General features: G+C 44.7%; 2 pseudogenes; both read left to right on the forward strand.

The window, feature by feature from the left end:
* Positions 1–9,313: 9,313 nt before the first annotated feature.
* Positions 9,314–9,863, forward strand: LOC112605831 (annotated as a pseudogene).
* A 139-nt stretch (positions 9,864–10,002) lies between these two features.
* Positions 10,003–17,340, forward strand: LOC112605832 (annotated as a pseudogene).
* The last annotated feature ends 239 nt before the right edge of the window (positions 17,341–17,579 follow it).

Here is a 17,579-nt window from a genome sequence, read left to right on the forward strand (position 1 = left end):
TCCTTTCCACTGCCCAGCACCCCGCTATGGACGTTCCTCAGGGCCCTGTCCCAGGACTCTCTTCTCACTCTCCCCAAGTGGCTTCCATCACCACCTAAGGGCCCAGGTCTCCCCAGACCTGAGTCTCTCCAGAGCTCTCTCTCCAGCGGCTGAGTGGACAGCTTTGCCAGTGTCATACACATTTCTCAGACTCAGAACACACAAACCTAAGCTCCTGTTCCCTCCACCTGCCCCTGCACCCCTCCTTCTTTCTCTTGGCCAGTGGTACCACTGTTTGCCCAAAACAGCAATCGCTTTTGGTTTCCCGTTGCCTCACCATGTTCAATCCACATAAGGCCGGTCTATCAATTTGATGCCACCCCACCCCGACCACACTGCATGGCAAGCTCGCTCATGCCCCTTTGCTGCTTAAAATGGGTCCAGGTTCCTGACTCCCCTTAGAATATCTAAGTTCAAACCGCTGACCATGGCCTCCACGCCCAGGCCCCTATCTGCGTGTCTAGCTTCCTTCTTACCACTCCCCATCTCACCTCCAGCCCTCTCTACTACACATGCTATCCCAGAGCCTTCCCTCTAGGTTCTCCAGGGTCCTCCCCTTCTCCCACCCTCGCGGTCCTGTGCCCCATCCTGCTTTCCAGAAGATGGGAAAACTGCCAGGACAAGCGCTGAGTCCCGTGCACCCCTAGATGGACAAAAAAGACCCACATTTCTCCAGAAGTTCATCGACACAGCAAAGAGCGAAAGAGAGAGGGAAGAGAGAGACAGGAAAAGAGAGAGAGAAAGAACAAAAGACAGGGAGAGAGAGAGACCTCCTCCATGGCAGGAAGTCCAGGGCTATTCATTCATGGAGGTAGGCAAACAGAGACCCACTGGGCATCAGGGCTCCCGGCTCCCCTTCCCTTGTGGGGGTGAGCTCCAGAGATGGACCCAAGGCTTGGGAAGTGGTTCATCAGTCACTGATGACACCCACCTGCAGACCTTGTTTATTCTGTAAGGCAAGGATCTGCTGCCTTTCAGGGAGACTAATGGGGGTGCCTTGCTTAGTCTTCTGGTTAAGAGCCATCAGTGGGCTGTGGGCCTACCTGTCAAAAAATAGTGGGGAAGTTATTATAGAATTTTGACAAGATTTCAAGAAACCGCAATGAAAGGGAGAACTCCAAAACTCACACTGGAAGTTGCTCACCCTGGATCTAGCCAAGCGGATCCACTTCCTCTTCCCTGACCCCTAAGAAACCTAGGTCTGCTCTCCCTGAACCTATAAAATCCAGCAAACCCTGTCCTCTGAATAAGTCACAGCTCCTCTGAGTCCTGGGTCCCTGAGAACTACATTCTATTTATTTATTTATTTAGAGACAGGGTCTCACTCTTGTTACCCAGGCTGGAGTACAGTGGTGCAATCACGACTCACTGCATCCTTAGCCTCCCGGCTCAAGCCATCCTCCCACCTCAGCCTCCCCAGTAGCTGGGACCACAGGTACACACCACTACACCTGGCTAATTTTTTTTTTTTTTGTAGAGGTGAGGTTTCGCCATGTTGCCCAGGCTGGTCTTGAACTCCTGGGCTCAGGAGATCCTCCCGCATCAGCCTCTCAGAGTGCTGGAATTACAGGCGTAAGCCACTGCACCCAACCCCAAGAACTACATTCTTGAGACTCTACCAGCATTAGACGAACAGGCTCCATCTCACTCCAACTCCAGGAGCCCTCCCCTTATTAGGACTCACATTAGCAGGTCGGGTTGTGTCTCACTGGCCATTGGGACTGGAAACAACTCCCTTGTCTGGATGCAGGAAGCCAGATTCCATCATGCCCAGGAGTTCAAGAGGCCCACAGTCCCTCCCCCTGACTCAGCTATGCCCAGAAAAGCCTTGGAAAACAGCCAGTTCTGTATTCACCCTGAGACACCTGCGCTTGCTAAGATTTAGCTAGCTGCTAGGCCTTCTGGGAAGTTGCTCACTTGCCAGGGACCCCAAAGCCCTTGTCAGTTTATTCTTCCAGCCTGGAAGCCTGGAAGCCTGGGACCAGATTGTCCTTAACCTTCAGAATCCACTTACAGCATTCACAGGAGTTCCAGAAAAGCTTGGAAGGAAGTGACATTAGCCCAACTTGAGACTTGGAGAGATTAAGAGACTGCTCCAGGATCACACAGGTAAGTTTCAAGGCTGGCTTTCGATCCTGGCCCTGTCTGCCCCTAAAGCCTATGCATGCTCTTTGCCCCATGCCTCAAAGGCCTTTAGAGAAGATATTCTTAGTGCCAACCCTGGCACTTAGAAACCTTATGTGGAAAAAAAAAAAAAAAAAAAAGACTTCTCCCAGGGGCTGGGGAAGATGGGGAACGACTGCCTCTGAGTACAAGATTTCCTTTCAGGGTGATAAAAATGTTTTGGAACTAGATAGAGGCATTGTTGCACAACATTGTGAATGTTCTAAACACCATGAACTGTGCACTTTAAAAATGGTTAATTTTCTGTTGCAGGAATTTTTATCTCAATTTAAAGAAGAAATTGTAAATAAAAAGGCTTCTCTTTAACAGGATGGGCATCGTGGCTCCCACCTCTGCTAAGACAGCAAGGGATTTGGCTTTTGAGTACAGACAGCCTTCCTGTTAATTTTCCTCAATAATCAGGCTCTGGACATTTCTGACACATCAATCTGAACCACTTTTCAATACCCTTGTCTGCTAATTCCATTATTTGTCAACACTGAGTCTGTTTCTATTCATCATATTTTCCCTAAGTCTTAGTGTTCCAGAACATCCAGCATGAAGTTCACATATGCTCACACATGACTGAATTCCACAGATTTTATTCAGGGCAAGTGAGAAAAGCTGATTCCATTGTTCTTACAGGCACCAAGGATCAGAAGTCAAAAGTCGACTTGTGGGTTCAGGCTCAGGGAATAATTCCAGGACAAAACTGCAGAGGTCACCCATTAGACCAGGATTACATAGGCCTTTTGTTGTTGTTGTTGTTGTTGTTGTTGTTACACCTTAGCAATATTACTCCATTTTTTAAAAAGCTTTCATGAACCACAGTATCTCATTCCTAGAAACCCTTACCTTCTTGCTGAAATGAGAGCATGAGCAGAGGACCAGGGATAAGAGCCAGTATGCCTGGGTCAGGCCAAGGCCTCTGAGCAGAAGGGCAGCCAGCAACACCGTTTCCATCCTTAGCTCATCTTGACTGTCTTAGTCCATTTGGGCTGCTATGACAAAATACTATAGACTGGGTGGCTTCTAAACAACAAACATGTGCTTCTAAGTCCTGATGGCGGGGAAGTCCAAGTCACCATCAGATTCAATGTCGGACGGCCCATTTCCTGGTTCATAGATGATATCTTTTCATTGTAGCCTCATGTGGCGGAAGGGACAGGAAGCTCTCTCTGGCCTCTTTTATGAGGACACTTCCTGTCCTCATAAGGAATGAGGTCCTCATGAGGACCATTCCTGAGGGCTCAGCTCCCAAGACCTAATCACCCCCCTAAAGTCCCCACCTCCAAGTACTATCACCTTGAGGGTTAAGCTTTCAATATACAAATTTTGGGGGGACACACACATTCAGGCCATAGCACTGAACAAGACACAGGAGAGTCTCAAGTCAGGAGGACTGCACAGAGAACTGCAGGAGGATCTGCTCAAGTCTCTGGCTAAGTGGTGGTATGAACACACACGAGCGGAAATGACTCAAGGCCAGGGGAAGAACCACCAGCCAGCTGGAAACCAAATGATTTCTGGAGCACACATAAAGCCAAGATGGTTCTAGTAGCTGAGTGGAAAGACCTTACAAACACACAGGGCAGTGCCATAGTAGTGGGAATGAGTTAACCCTGGATTAAAGGCTGCTATGGATCCACCATAACAAAGTTTAAAAACAAGTCTCAAAAGCATCAATCAGATTCCAAGTCACTTACTGCATGCCAGAACAAAGGCCAACATCATTTAAGTGAATACAACAAATCCATCATCCAACAGTATAAAACTGACACTGTCTGGCAGCCAATCAAGTATTACTACACATGCAAAGAGTCAGCAAGTATGGCTCATATCCTGGGCCATACTTAAAAAACTTTCACGAACCACAGTATCTCATTCCTAGGAACCTCTACCTTCCTGGAGAAAAACTGATGAATAGAAACAGACTCAGTGTTGACAAATAATGGAATTAGCAGACAAGGGTATTGAAAGAGCTATCAAAAATATGCTCCATATTTTCAAGAAGTTAGAGGAAAATGGGAACAAGATGAAAGAAATGAAAGATATGTTTTTAAAGATCCAAATGGAACTTCTAGAATGGAAACTACAACATCTGAGATGAACGCTAGATTGGATGGGATAAACAGCAGACTAGACATTGTAGAAGAAAAGATCAGCGAGCTTGAAGGCATAGCAATAGAAACTATCCAAAATGAAGAATGGAGAGAAAAAAGACTGACAAAATATGAACAGATCATCAGTGAACCATTCTAACATACGTGCTATTAGAGTCACAGAAGGAGAGGAGAGAAGAGGGGCAAAATAGAAAAATAGCTGAAGAAATAATCAGGCCACTTTTTGCTGAAAACCCTTCAATAATTTTCCGTGTGCCTTAAAGCAGTGCCCACAGTCCTTACGTTGACCCGCAAGATCCTACTAGCCTCCCTGCTGCCTCTCCTGAGCTCCACCACTCACTCCTTCACTCACTTCACTCCAGCCATGCCAGGCTTCTCTCGACTCTGTGAAATTCCTCCTCTCCTGGGCTTTCCCACATGCTGTTCCCTCTACCAGCAGGCTCTCCTGACTCTCAGTTGACTTATACCCCTCCTTTGGATTTCAGCAAAATACCACTTCCTCAGAGAAGCCCTCCCTGACTTCCCAACCAGACATGGTCCTCTCAGCACCCTTAACACCCACACTTCTCCATGGCAGCATTTGGTACCTTTCAGATGAATTAATTACGGTTTTACTCTCTTCCTCCTTAGAGTCTTGTTCATGGCCATATTCTCAGTGCTTAGCCTAGTGCCCCAGCCCTCCAGCTAGAAAGTGAAAGAGATGAAACTTCTTTTCCTTGGTTTGTCTCTCTCTAAATTACGTTTGCAGTGGCAAGCAATTACCTGGTGGGACTTCTGCCTCCTCAGCATGGAGTGGCTGTCTCAATGCAGTCTACGGTAGCCCCTCTTCTATCTGCTGGCAAATACTGTCTTTTCTATGAGCAAATGGGCCAGGGCAGCCCTTGGAGAGGGCCACAGATATCCATCTGTATTAGTAAGAGCTCTCCAGGTAAAACGGAACCAATGGGATTAGGGGGGCAGGGGGGGAAAATTGGCTCACTGCATTATAGAGGCTGACAAGTTCGAAGTCTGCAGGGTGATGGCTGGGCGCAGTGGCTCACGCCTGTAATCCCAACACTTTGGGAGGCTAAGACTGGCTGACCACCTGAGGTCAGGAGTTCAAGACCAGCCTGGCTAACATGGTGAAACCCGTTAACTACTAAAAATACAAAAATTAGCCAGGCGTGGTGGCACGTGCCTGTAATCTCAGCTACTCGGGAGTCTGAGGCAGGAGAATTGCTTGAACCCAGGAGGTGGAGGTTGCAGTGAGCCCAGATCGCGCCACTGCACTCCAGCCTGGGCAATAAGAGCAAAACTCCATCTCAAAAAAAAAAAAAAAAAAAAAAAAGTCTGCAGGGTGGACAGGCTGGAGACCCAGGGAAGGGCTGATGTTGCTGTTCAAGTCTGAGGTCCTCTCTGCTGACAGAATTTCTTCCTGCTCAGGGGAGGTCAGTCTTTGTTCTATTAAGACCTTCAACTGATTGGATGAGGGGTATCTCCTTAATAGAGGGCAATCTGCTTTACTCAAATACCACTAGCCTAAATATTAATTCATCCAAAAAACACCTTTATGGAAACATTCAGAATAATGTTTGACCTGATGTCTTGGGCACTGCGACCCAGCAAAACTGACACATAAAATTAACCCTCATACCATTTAAGAATGGACGCTTCTCTGCAAGGAAAGGAAACTATCATCAGCATGTACAGACAACATACAGAATAGGTGAACATTTTTGCAATCTACCCATCTGACAAAGGTCTTATATCCAGAATCTACAGGAATTTAAGCAAATTTACAAGAAAAAAACAACCCCATCAAAAAGTGGGAGAAGGATATGAACAGATACTTCTCAAAAGAAGACAATTTATGAGGCCAATAAACACATGAAAAAAAGCTCATCATCACTGGTCATTAGAGAAATGCAAATCAAAACCACAATGAGATACCATCTCACGCCAGTTAGAATGGCAATTATTAAAAAGTCAAGAAACAACAGATGTTGGCAGGGCTGTGGAGAAATAGGAATGCTTTTACACTGTTGGTGGGAGTGTAAATTAGTTCAACCATTGTGGAAGACAGTGTGGCGATTCCTCAAGGATCTAGAACCAGAAATACTATTTGACCCAGCAATCCCATTACTGGGTATGTACCCAAAGGATTATAAATCATTCTACTATAAAGACTCATGCACACGTATGTTTATTGCAGCACTATTTACAATAACAAAGGCATGGAACTAACCCAAATGCCCATCAATGACAGACTGGATAAAGAAAATGTGGCATATATACACCATGGAATACTATGCAGCCATAAAAAAGAATGAGTTCATGTCCTTTGCAGGGACATGGTTGAAGGTGGAAGCCATCATTCTCAGCAAACTAACACAGGAACGGAAAAGCAAACACTGCATGTTCTCACTTATAAGTGAGGGTTGAAAAATGAGAACACATGGACACAGGGAGGGGAACATCACACACCAGGGTCTGTCAGGGATTGGGGAGCAAAGGGAGGGAGAGCATTAGGACAAATACCAAATGCATGCAGGGCTTAAAACCTAGATGATAGGTTGATAGGTGCAGCAAACCACCATGGCACATGTATACCTATGTAACAAACCTGCACGTTCTGCACATGTATCCCAGAACTTAAAGTAAAATTTTTTTTTTTTTTTTTTTTTTTTTTTTTTTTTTTTTTTTTTTGAGACGGAGTCTCGCTGTGTCGCCCAGGCTGGAGTGCAGTGGCGCGATCTCGGCTCACTGCAAGCTCCGCCTCCCGGGTTCACGCCATTCTCCCGCCTCAGCCTCCGAGTAGCTGGGACTACAGGCGCCCGCCACCACGCCCGGCTAGTTTTTTGTATTTTTAGTAGAGACGGGGTTTCACCATGTTAGCCAGGATGGTCTCGATCTCCTGACCTCGTGATCCACCCGCCTCGGCCTCCCAAAGTGCTGGGATTACAGGCTTGAGCCACCGCGCCCGGCCTAAAGTAAAATTAAAAAAAAAATTAGAGTGAGGACTGCTTTATGTTAGCTTTATACATTCAGGAAAAAAAAAAAAAGAGAGAGAAGGAATGCTTCAGACATACCCTGCCTGTGCAACCTCTCCCATTCCCATGAATTCTCCCAAAACACTTTGGGCCTTTGTTATGGAAATTATACTCTACTTGCATCTGTCTCCCTCTATGCAAATGGAGTGAGGGGTCAATCTTACTCATTTCTGTGTCCCCAAAGGCTTTTCTTGGTATCTGACTCACAGTAGACACTTGTCTACACAGGCAAACACTTGCTAAGTTGAATGGCATGAATTAACATCAGGGAACATGCTTAGAGGAGCTCTTTCTAAACTCGCCAACCTAAACTCAGGGCTCACATTTACCTGGAGAAGCAAAGGGAAGGCAAAGGAGCCAGGTGAGGCTGGAGCTGGGTCCAGACCCCTTACAATGCCTTGTGGAGGCTGAAGCTACTCTGTGGTGGATGCTGATTTGCCATGTTGACTTCTGATTAACCCCATCTCTGGGAAGGCCTCTAAGATTTCCAGTTCCTTGTGTAAGGGCACATACTTTCCATGAATCCTGACCTTAGGTCTAAACCTTAATGTTATTGTACTTTGATTATCTTACACATTCCTTCTGAATCACACGTACTGTTCCCCTGTGGTATATAAGCCCTGGATCTGGGAGTAATGGCACAGGATCCACCATATTGTCTTGCTGCCGCCAGAGACACAAACATGGCTTCTGTTCCTAAGTGTCTATTAAATCTTTCTAAAAAACTGGATCTGTTAGCCTCTTTCTTTGGCCTCTCAGCTCCCTCAGACTTTTGGGGGTAGGCTTGCATAAACCTGCCCACAACAAAACACACCTGCCCAACCAACCCCAACTGGCTTTGGGGCCTTAACAGCTGATGGAGACACTCATTAATCCCTGCTTCACTGATTCCATGATTAAGGACACAAGCCTTCACCATAAGGCAATAGACACAGGGCACGGGCTTTGGAGTCCACAGAATAGGAGTTGAATACCAGTTTCTATCTTAAAAAAAAAAAAAGACAGAGAAAGACGAATGATACAATGGAACAATGGCTAAGGAATGTAAGTCAAACAGCCAAAAATATGCTTGATTTCATTAGTAATTAAAGAAATATATATTAAGCAGGACACAACTTTTCATTTAAGAGATGAACAGAGATATAAAAGAATGATAATATACAATGTTGGGCGAGCTGTAAGTTGTAAGGAAACAAAAAACCCTGCACAGAGGAGCATCAATGAAATGGTATACCCTTTGAATGAGTAAGTCCACTTCTAGGAACTTATTCTATAGAAATTAGCAAAGATATGCCTATAAGTATGTTCAAAGAAGTACCAGTTTTGAGTACATATAATTTAAAAATACTCATAAAGTGATATATGCAGCTATTTTTTAAATGGCACAGAGCCATATGCTCTAATCTAAAATGATATACAATTATATAAGTGACCACAAGCAAGTTACAAAACATGTAATCTAATCTTTGTTTAAAAATGTAAGATAAGGCTGGGCACAGTGGCTCATGCCTGTAATCCCAGCACTTTGGGAGACCGAAGTGGGCGGATCACCTGAGGTCAGGAGTTCAAGACCAGCCTAGCCAATGTGGTGAAACTCCATCTCTACTAACAATACAAAAAATTAGCTGGGTGTGGTGGTGGGTGCCTGTAATCCCAGCTACTTGGGAGGCTGAGGCAGGAGAATCGCTTGAGCCCAGGAGGCAGAGGTTGTGGTGAGCTGAGTTTGCGCCATTGCAGTGAAGCCTGGGCAACAAGAGCAAAACTCCATCTCAAAAAATAATAATAATAAATAAATAAATAAGATAAATATGTCGAGCCTGTCGCTGCCACCATCGCCTGAAGGGAGCAAGAAGAGGTTGCAACCAGGGAGAAAACACAGGAGAGGAGTCAACTCCCTAGCCGCAGCCACTGCCAGAGAGGCCCATGCACCCATTTCCCCATCCCCCTGTCCCCTTTACAATGCCACCTGCTTCTGCAAAGTGGTACAATCAATCGAAGGGACCATGTCTTCACTGAATTTTCTGTTGAAGACAGTAAAGCTGCTCATGTACATTTTGAAAAATCCAAACTTACTTGGAGGAAATGATCATTTTAAGCATTTAAATGAAATTGATCTTTTTCACTGTATTGATCCAAATGATTCTGAGCCTAAAAGAATGGACAGATCAATTTTATGTTGTTTATGAAAAGGAGAATCTGGCAGTCATGGCCAAGGTTAACAAACAAAAAAAAAGGGCAAAGCTTAACTGGCTTAGTGTGGACTTCAACAATTGGAAAGACGGAAGATGATTCAGATGAAGACATGTCTAATTTTGATCATTTCTCTGAGGTGATAAACAGCATGGGTGGTGGTGTGGATGTAGATTTACCAGAAGTAGATGGAGCAGATGATGACTCATGAGAAAGTGATGATGAAAAAATGCTAGAGCTAAAGAATATTGTCATTACTTGGATTTTGAGAAAGAAAAATAACTGCTCTGCAAGATTTCAGAACGGAGAGAACTCCTGAATTGATTGCTCAAAAGGCATGCTCTATTTGCCTACTTTAACCCATTTTTCAACCTGTTTTGTTTTTGAAAAGGCTTCACAGAGGGTTGATATGTACCATTGTAAGGGGCAATTTTAAGGTCAGCTAAGGCAATAACCTGATGTATGAAGACATCCCAGATTTCCAGGAAGCTGTTGAGGTCCTAGGCAATGGATGCAGCAGTTGGAATAAATACAAACATCTCACCTAAGTCTCCTTTTCTTCATAACATAGATACTGACATGATAGAAAGCTCTCAGCTTAGGGAAACAGAACTAAATTTTAGGTTATAGAACATGGATTCAGAAGTGGCTGGAACAAATTGGCTGACACCTTACTGGTAACCTACTATTCTTCTGGTATTATCCTTCAGGATTTTTCACTAAAGTTTATTTTTCAAAAAATTTACTTCACATGATTCTTGTCAGTGTTCCAGATGTATCTTAGCTAAAACTAGTGAATGCCTTAACTTAGATGGTTTTTTAAAATTCTTCATTTGGGCCGGTTGCGGTGGCTCACACCTGTAATCCCAGCACTCTGGGGGGCCAAGGCAGGTGGATCACCTGAGGTCAGAAGTTCGAGACCAGTCTGGCCAACATGGGGAAACCCTATCTCTACTAAAGTACAAAAATTAGCTGGGCGTGTTGGCAGGCACCTGTAATACCAGCTGCTCAGGAGGCTGAGGCAGGAGAATCACTTGAACCCGGGAGGCGGAGGTTGCAGTGAGCCGAGATCGCGCCATTGTACTCCAGCCTGGGTAACAGAGTGAGACTCTGTCTTAAAAAAAAAAAAAAAAAAATTATACATTTGGTATTGTTTGACCCTTAAGCTTTTACATCTCTTAGCATGGAGGACAAAGAAAGCTGTACGTTGTTGTATGAGAGTGTGTACATTTAGACCAGATTTGTAGTTGCACTGTCAATATGACAAATGAGTGAAAAAAATGTTTAATACTTTTTTTTAAATTTCTTTTTTTGATTCAGCTTATACCAGAGCTGAAAACCTCAAGTTAAGTTCATGACAGTGGGGATTTTTAAAAACATCTACATTCTTTCTAATAAACTGTTGGAAGACTTAAGAAAAAATAAGATACATATCTACTGGCATACGTGTAGAAAAAGTCTGGAGAAACAGAAATAGAAGCTCTTTCTGGGGATGCTTTTACTCTGGTTTGTTTAAATTTGTTAGAATAAGCATGCATCCTGCATACCATCTTCATAATAAAATAAAAGCAATCAAGACTTTAACAACAAATGGGCATCTGGGGCAGGTCCCTTCTAAAGTGCCTGTAGGTGCCAGGAGTCGCACAGCCCACTCTCCATGCCTGACCCCGCTCTGTGCACTCTGCACGCCGACCCAGGTCACTGCTGAGCAGCTGGAAGGAAGATGGTGCCTGATGGACACCAAAGGCTTTGATGAAGACATGAAAGAACTGGCAGTGGGAATAGCTCTGCAAAACATGGGTGCAATGGCCAGACCAGATTGTATCATCTCTCATGATAGCAACAACCTCACCATAAAAACTGAGAGCACTTTGAAGACAACAGTTTTCTTCTTACACCCTGGTTAGAGAAGTTAGAAGAAACTACAGCTGATGGCAGAAAAACTCTGACTGTCTGCACTTACAGATGGCACATTGGTTCAACATTGGGAGAGGGATGGGAAGGAAAAACACAACAACAAGAAAATCAAAAGATGGGAAATTAGTGATGGACTGTGTCATGAACAATGTCACCTGTACTCAGATCTAGGAAAAAGTAGAATATTACACCATGGAATACTATGCAGCCATAAAAAAGGATGAGTTCATGTCCTTTGCAGGGACATGGATGAAGCTAGAAATCATCATTCTCAGCAAGCTAACACAGGAACAGAAAACCAAACACTGCATGTTCTCACTCATAATTGGGAGTTAAACAATGAGAACACATGGACACAGGGAGGGGAACATCACACACCGGGGACTGTCGAGGGGTTGGGGGCAAGGGGAGGGATAGCATTAGGAGAAATACTTAATGTAGATGATAGGTTGATGGGTGCAACAAACCACCATGGCACGTGTATACCTATGTAAGAAACCTGTACATTCTGCACATGTACCCCAGAACTTAACGTATAATTTAAGAAAAAAGGAAATGAAAAAAAAAAGTAGAATAAAAATTCCACCATCACTTTGGACAGGAATTAGCTACGAAAATAAACAGGCTCAGTTCAATGAGCAGATCTCCATACTGCTGGGTTTGTTTTTTTTTCTTCATTACTGTGTTCAATTATCTTATCACAAACATTTTACATGCAACTATTTCAAAGTGTTGATTTGGTTAGGATCATCCCTTTGGTTAATAAATGTGTCCACGCTAAGAACAAAAACAAATATAAAACAAACAAAACAAAGAATGCAGTGTGTTTCCTTTAGCAGCTGTATGACCTCAGGATAAGTTATTGACTTCTCTGACTCACAGCTTCTTCATTTGTAAAATGGTCAACAAGAATATTGTCAATTTCAGAAAGTCATTGGCAGAGTTAAATGAGGAAATATATGTGAACGCTTGAGCACAGGACTTAGCCGATGTCCGTGCCTAATAAATGATCCCCTCTCTCTTCTTTACTCCTTCTATCCCTGTAGCCATGTTCTGTCCCCCTAGGACGTTAGTCTTGAGTGAATGGCCAATTTTGGTTCTCTGTACAGGAACAGTTTGTCTTTCTCTTCCATGTCGCTGGTTTTCATCCTTGGATTGTCATTTTGTGTTTATTAACGACGGCGAGGTTGACTATTCTAGTAGCCAGTGGGCATGTCCTGTTTCCCCAGATCTCCTTCTGGCTTGGCCCATCTGTGTACCTGGGTAGGGCTTGCTGATTTGTGTGTGTCACATTAGGACGAATGGGTTGGGAGCTGGCCTTTGGATTGTGGGAAACTGAAGTGGCAGAACGGAGGGGCTCTCCTCTGGGTTGCCAACTCACCGTAACTGTCAAAGCTCTCCTTTAGCAGTTCCTTCATCTAGAGCTAAATGGCTGGTGTCTACCAGCACAGGGTGAGGGGACAGGGAGAGGGTGCGAGAGTGTTAAAGAGTGTGAGCAGCTGACAGATGGAGCTGTTTAGTAGGTAGACTTTCAGGAATCCCTGGCATGGCCCCGCTGGCTCACTCCCATCCCCTGCCATCCTCCTGTCCAGGACTGACACTGCGCAATGGGATAGCTGTATCCTCCCACATTCTTTCTTTATTTATTTTTTTTGAGATGGAGTTTCAGCTCTGTCACCCAGGCTGGAGTACAATGGCACGGTCTCAGTTTACTGCAACCTCTGCCTCCTGGGTTCAAGCGATTGTCCTGCCTCAGACTCCCAAGTAGCTGGGATTACAGGCACCCACCACTTCACCTGGCAAATTTTTGTGTTTTTAGTAGAGACAGGGTTTCGCAATGTTCGCCAGGCTTGCCTAGAACTCCTGACCTCAGATGATCCGCCTGCCTTGGTCTCCCAAAGTGCCCGCCCACGCTCATTCTTGGCTGTGGTTTTCTACATTCCACTGAAATTCATTTAACTCCCTTGTCCACTGAAGGGCCATCCTATTTTCTTCAGTTTTATGAGCTTAGTTTTCCTTCCTTCCTTCTTTCCTTCCTTCCTCCCTTCCTCCCTTCCTCCCTCCCTCTCTCCCTCCCTCCCTTCCTCCCTTCCTTCCTCCCTTTTTCTTCTATCCTTCCATTTTTCTTTCTTTTGCTCTCTCTTTCCTCTTCTCCTTTTTCTTCTCTTCTCTTCTGTCTTTTCTCTTTTCTTTTCTTCTTTTCTTTCCAGGATCTTGCTCTGTCACCCAGACCGGAGTGCAGTGGTGCAATCACAGCTCACTGCAGCCTTGAATTCCTGGGCTTAAGTGATCCTTCAGCCTCAGCTTCCCATTGTTTCTTTGCTTAATTTTAATGGCAAATCAGGAGGGGAGAAAGACAAACACGTGTTTGGTTTGCTACACTGCAAAGAAGTCCGGACTAGCCTTTTAAAAGGCTGACTTCTTTTCTGACTTCTTTTCATTTGAAGGTTTTGATCCACGCCAAAGTTCCCATGTCCCAGAAGAGGTACTACTTGCTGTTATGAACATTGATGCCCTTACGTAAATGCGGGCTGTGAGCACACCTTCTGATCCACCTCGATGGATCAGTCTAGATGTCATGCACCGTAGGAGTTGCTGTGCATGCATAACTCGCTTACTCCTCATGGGAACCCAGCGAAGCGGGTATTACAATCCCCACCTTAAAGATGAGGTAATTGGGGCTTAGAAAGGAAACTAACTTGTGTGAGAATTTTTACAATATTCATTTATTCAAGAAATATTTACCAAAAGCCTTCTATGTGGCAGTCACTATTCTAGGTGCTGGGGATAGAGAAGTAAACAAGACAAAGTCTGCCCCCCAGAGCTTATATTCTAGTTGGCAGAGATGGACAATACAGGAACTAACAAACAAACAAATATATGGCGTGTCAGGTGGTGATTGTGCTATGGAGAAGAACAAGGCAGGAAAGGGAGCGGGGACAGGAATTGAAGTAGGGCACCCTCTTAGACTAGATGAGAAGGCCTCACTGAAAAGGTAGCGTCAAGACCCAAATGGGGACAATACAAGCTCCCTCTCTGATAAATGACAACCACAAAATGAGTCTTTTTTCAAGAAGGGAATCAACTCTAATTAAATAGAGACCATGAGGCCCGGGTGCGGTGGCTCACGTCTGTAGTCCCAGCTACTCGGGAGGCCGAGGCAAGAGGATCTCTTGAACCAAGGAGTTCAAGACCAGCTTGGACAACGCAATGAGACCTCTGTCTCTTCAAAAATAAATAAACAAATGGAGACTATAAAGCAAGGTACTTTATTTGGGTACTATACAGGCATTTCTCTGGGAAGCTGACTTTCCAACTGTAAATGACTACATAAAGATACTGGATGAGCTGAGGTATGAGCTCAGGTGAAGGTCCCAGTGAGCTCTGCTCTGTTCTCTATCATAGGTTACAGGTTCCTCCACCGTAAACGACTACATAAAGATACTGGATGAGCTGAGGTAGGAGCTCAGGTGAAGGTCTCAGTGAGCTCTGCTCTGTTCTCTATCATAGGTTACAGGTTCCTCCACTTCATCTTCCTACTATTTGACATAAAGAGATAAGAACTCTCCCATCAAACTGTTTGATTGTAATATGCCTTTACTACCTAAAATATAAACTTTCATGTTTGGTAGACATCAAGGATTGTGAATCAGGTTTTAGCTATAAGAAGCCATAAGACGGTATGCCACCACTTATGTAAAAAACAGGAAAAGGTGCATATGCACACACATGAGTACATACATGCACTCATCTTCACACACATGTGCTGTCATAGACAGCAGAGAATGCCCTTAATTCTTCTCCTCTCTAAATGTGTGCCCTCTTGCAATGAGACTTTACACTTCTTTCCACCATGATGTGGGGTCTATTTCTCCATCCCTTGATCCTGGACGTGGCCATATGAGGTTCATTAGCAAATATAATGAAAGCAGAAACTTGATACGGCTTGTGTGTTGGAGTATAACCCCTTTCGCTGCTGGGAACTCTTCTGTCATCACATGAGTCGGAGCTAGTCTCCCAGATGATGGGAGGCATGTGGCCATCACTTCAGTTGACATAAGCCAACTTCCAGACATGCAAGGATCTTCTGGTCCACCCAGCCTGACAATTCCAGACACGTGACTGAGGGTATCCTCTACCACCTAGCCTTGCTGAGCAAGCCCAGACTAGAAGTGCTCCACGGGCCCATAGACTCCCAAGCTTGTTTTTTTCTTAACTCACTAAGCTTTGAAGTGTCTTGTCATGCAGCAAAAGCCAACATATATGTGCAGAGAATATCTCTGGAAAGATTTTAACTGCTGACATTGATTGGCTGCTGGGAAAGGTGGGTGTGGTCAGAGGCAGGGATCACAGGGAAACTTCGTTCACTGCATTATACTTTCTTTTGTATCTTTTGAATTTTGAACCCTATGTATTAACCTGTCCTAAAAAACACACACACAACTGTAAAATGTTACAGTCATAAAACATGACTGATGGAGAAGAGAGTTTTCATCCATAAATTGTACATTTTGCTGTTACTTCAAAAATACAGTAGGTCATCATTTAAGGATGCTGATAGGTTCTTGGGAACTGCAACTTTAAATGAAACGACGTATAACAAAACCAATTTGACCACAGGCTAATTGACGGAAACAAGAGTTAGGTTCCTACAGCATATTTCTGTCACAAAAGCATCACCAAACTTCTAGATAAAGACCAGAACACTCCCAATATATTAACATTGAAATAAATGTGAACTACACATACATTTATGAAAGATTGGTAAAAACAAATAAGATAATTAGTTACCCAATTGTTTCAGTTCAAGTGGCCGGAGTCTATCTCTGCAACTCAGGGCATAAGGTGGGATCCAACCCCGGGCAGGACACCATCCTGTCGCAGGGCACGCATTCACACCACACACACACACACCTCTGTCTCTCTCCCACACACACTCACACACACATGCACTCACACACATATACAGTGACACACACTCTTACACACTTACACTCACTCTCTCCCCCACACACTCTCACACACACAAACACACACACACTCTCAAACTCACACATACTCTCACACACTCACACTCACACATTTTAACACACACACTCACACTGTCTCACACACACTCTCACACAGCCTCTCACACTCTCTCACACACACACATATCCCCACACTCACATCCTCACTCTCCTTCACACGCTCACACTCACATCCACACATACACCCACACTCACTAACACACACCCACACTCCCACACACACACTCACCTCCCCACACTCATACATGCACAGTCACGTACCCACTCACATCCCACACTTACCCACACCCTTACACACACCTACGCTCACTCACATATCCACACTCACTCAAACTGGGACAGTCTAAACACAGTGTAGACAATTTAGATGTGCAATTCACATCTTTGCACATCTTTGGGATGTGGGAGGAAGTCGGGGGACCTGGAGAAAACCCTGCAACACAAGCTCAGACACCCAAGGAGAACGTGCAAACTTCACTCAGAAAGTGGCCCCGGCAGGGAATCGATTTTTCCTCTCAGCAGCGTTATAATGAAATGACGTTAATCGAGGACCCGCTGTAACTGAACTGAAAACGAACATGCACGGCTTTTTCTTTTGTTTCCCTTTCTCAGATGCATCTAAGACCTTTGTCCTCAACACAAGCCTCAGCGTTCTGTCTGGTGTTCCAGACAATAGCCCAGGCTGCAGTGGCTGAATGTGAGTGCTTCTGACAGTTTCTAAGCCTGTAACACCATGCAGTATTGTTTTGTTCACATCTTGCCAAAGTTCTTATTCCGAGGTCCACTTTCTTTCCACTGTAGTGTGCTACCTCCTTACTGGGGAAGAAGGATGAGAGCACGGGGACCTGAGCTAAACTGGTTGCATCTGATTAAACTTGAATTGGCTTAGAAAATAGGAGGGGACTGGGCGCAGTGGCTCACGCCTGTAATCCCAGCACTTTGGGAGGCCAAGGTGGGAGGATTGCTTGAGCTCAGCAGTTTGAGATCCATCTGGGCAACATAGTGAGGCCCCATCCCTACTAAAAACTTAAAAAATTAGCCAGGTGTGTTGGCACGTGCCTGTAGTACCAGCAACTCGGGAGCCTGGG

Source organism: Theropithecus gelada, chromosome 14 (genome assembly GCF_003255815.1).
Source record: "Theropithecus gelada isolate Dixy chromosome 14, Tgel_1.0, whole genome shotgun sequence".
Taxonomy (NCBI): domain Eukaryota; kingdom Metazoa; phylum Chordata; class Mammalia; order Primates; family Cercopithecidae; genus Theropithecus; species Theropithecus gelada.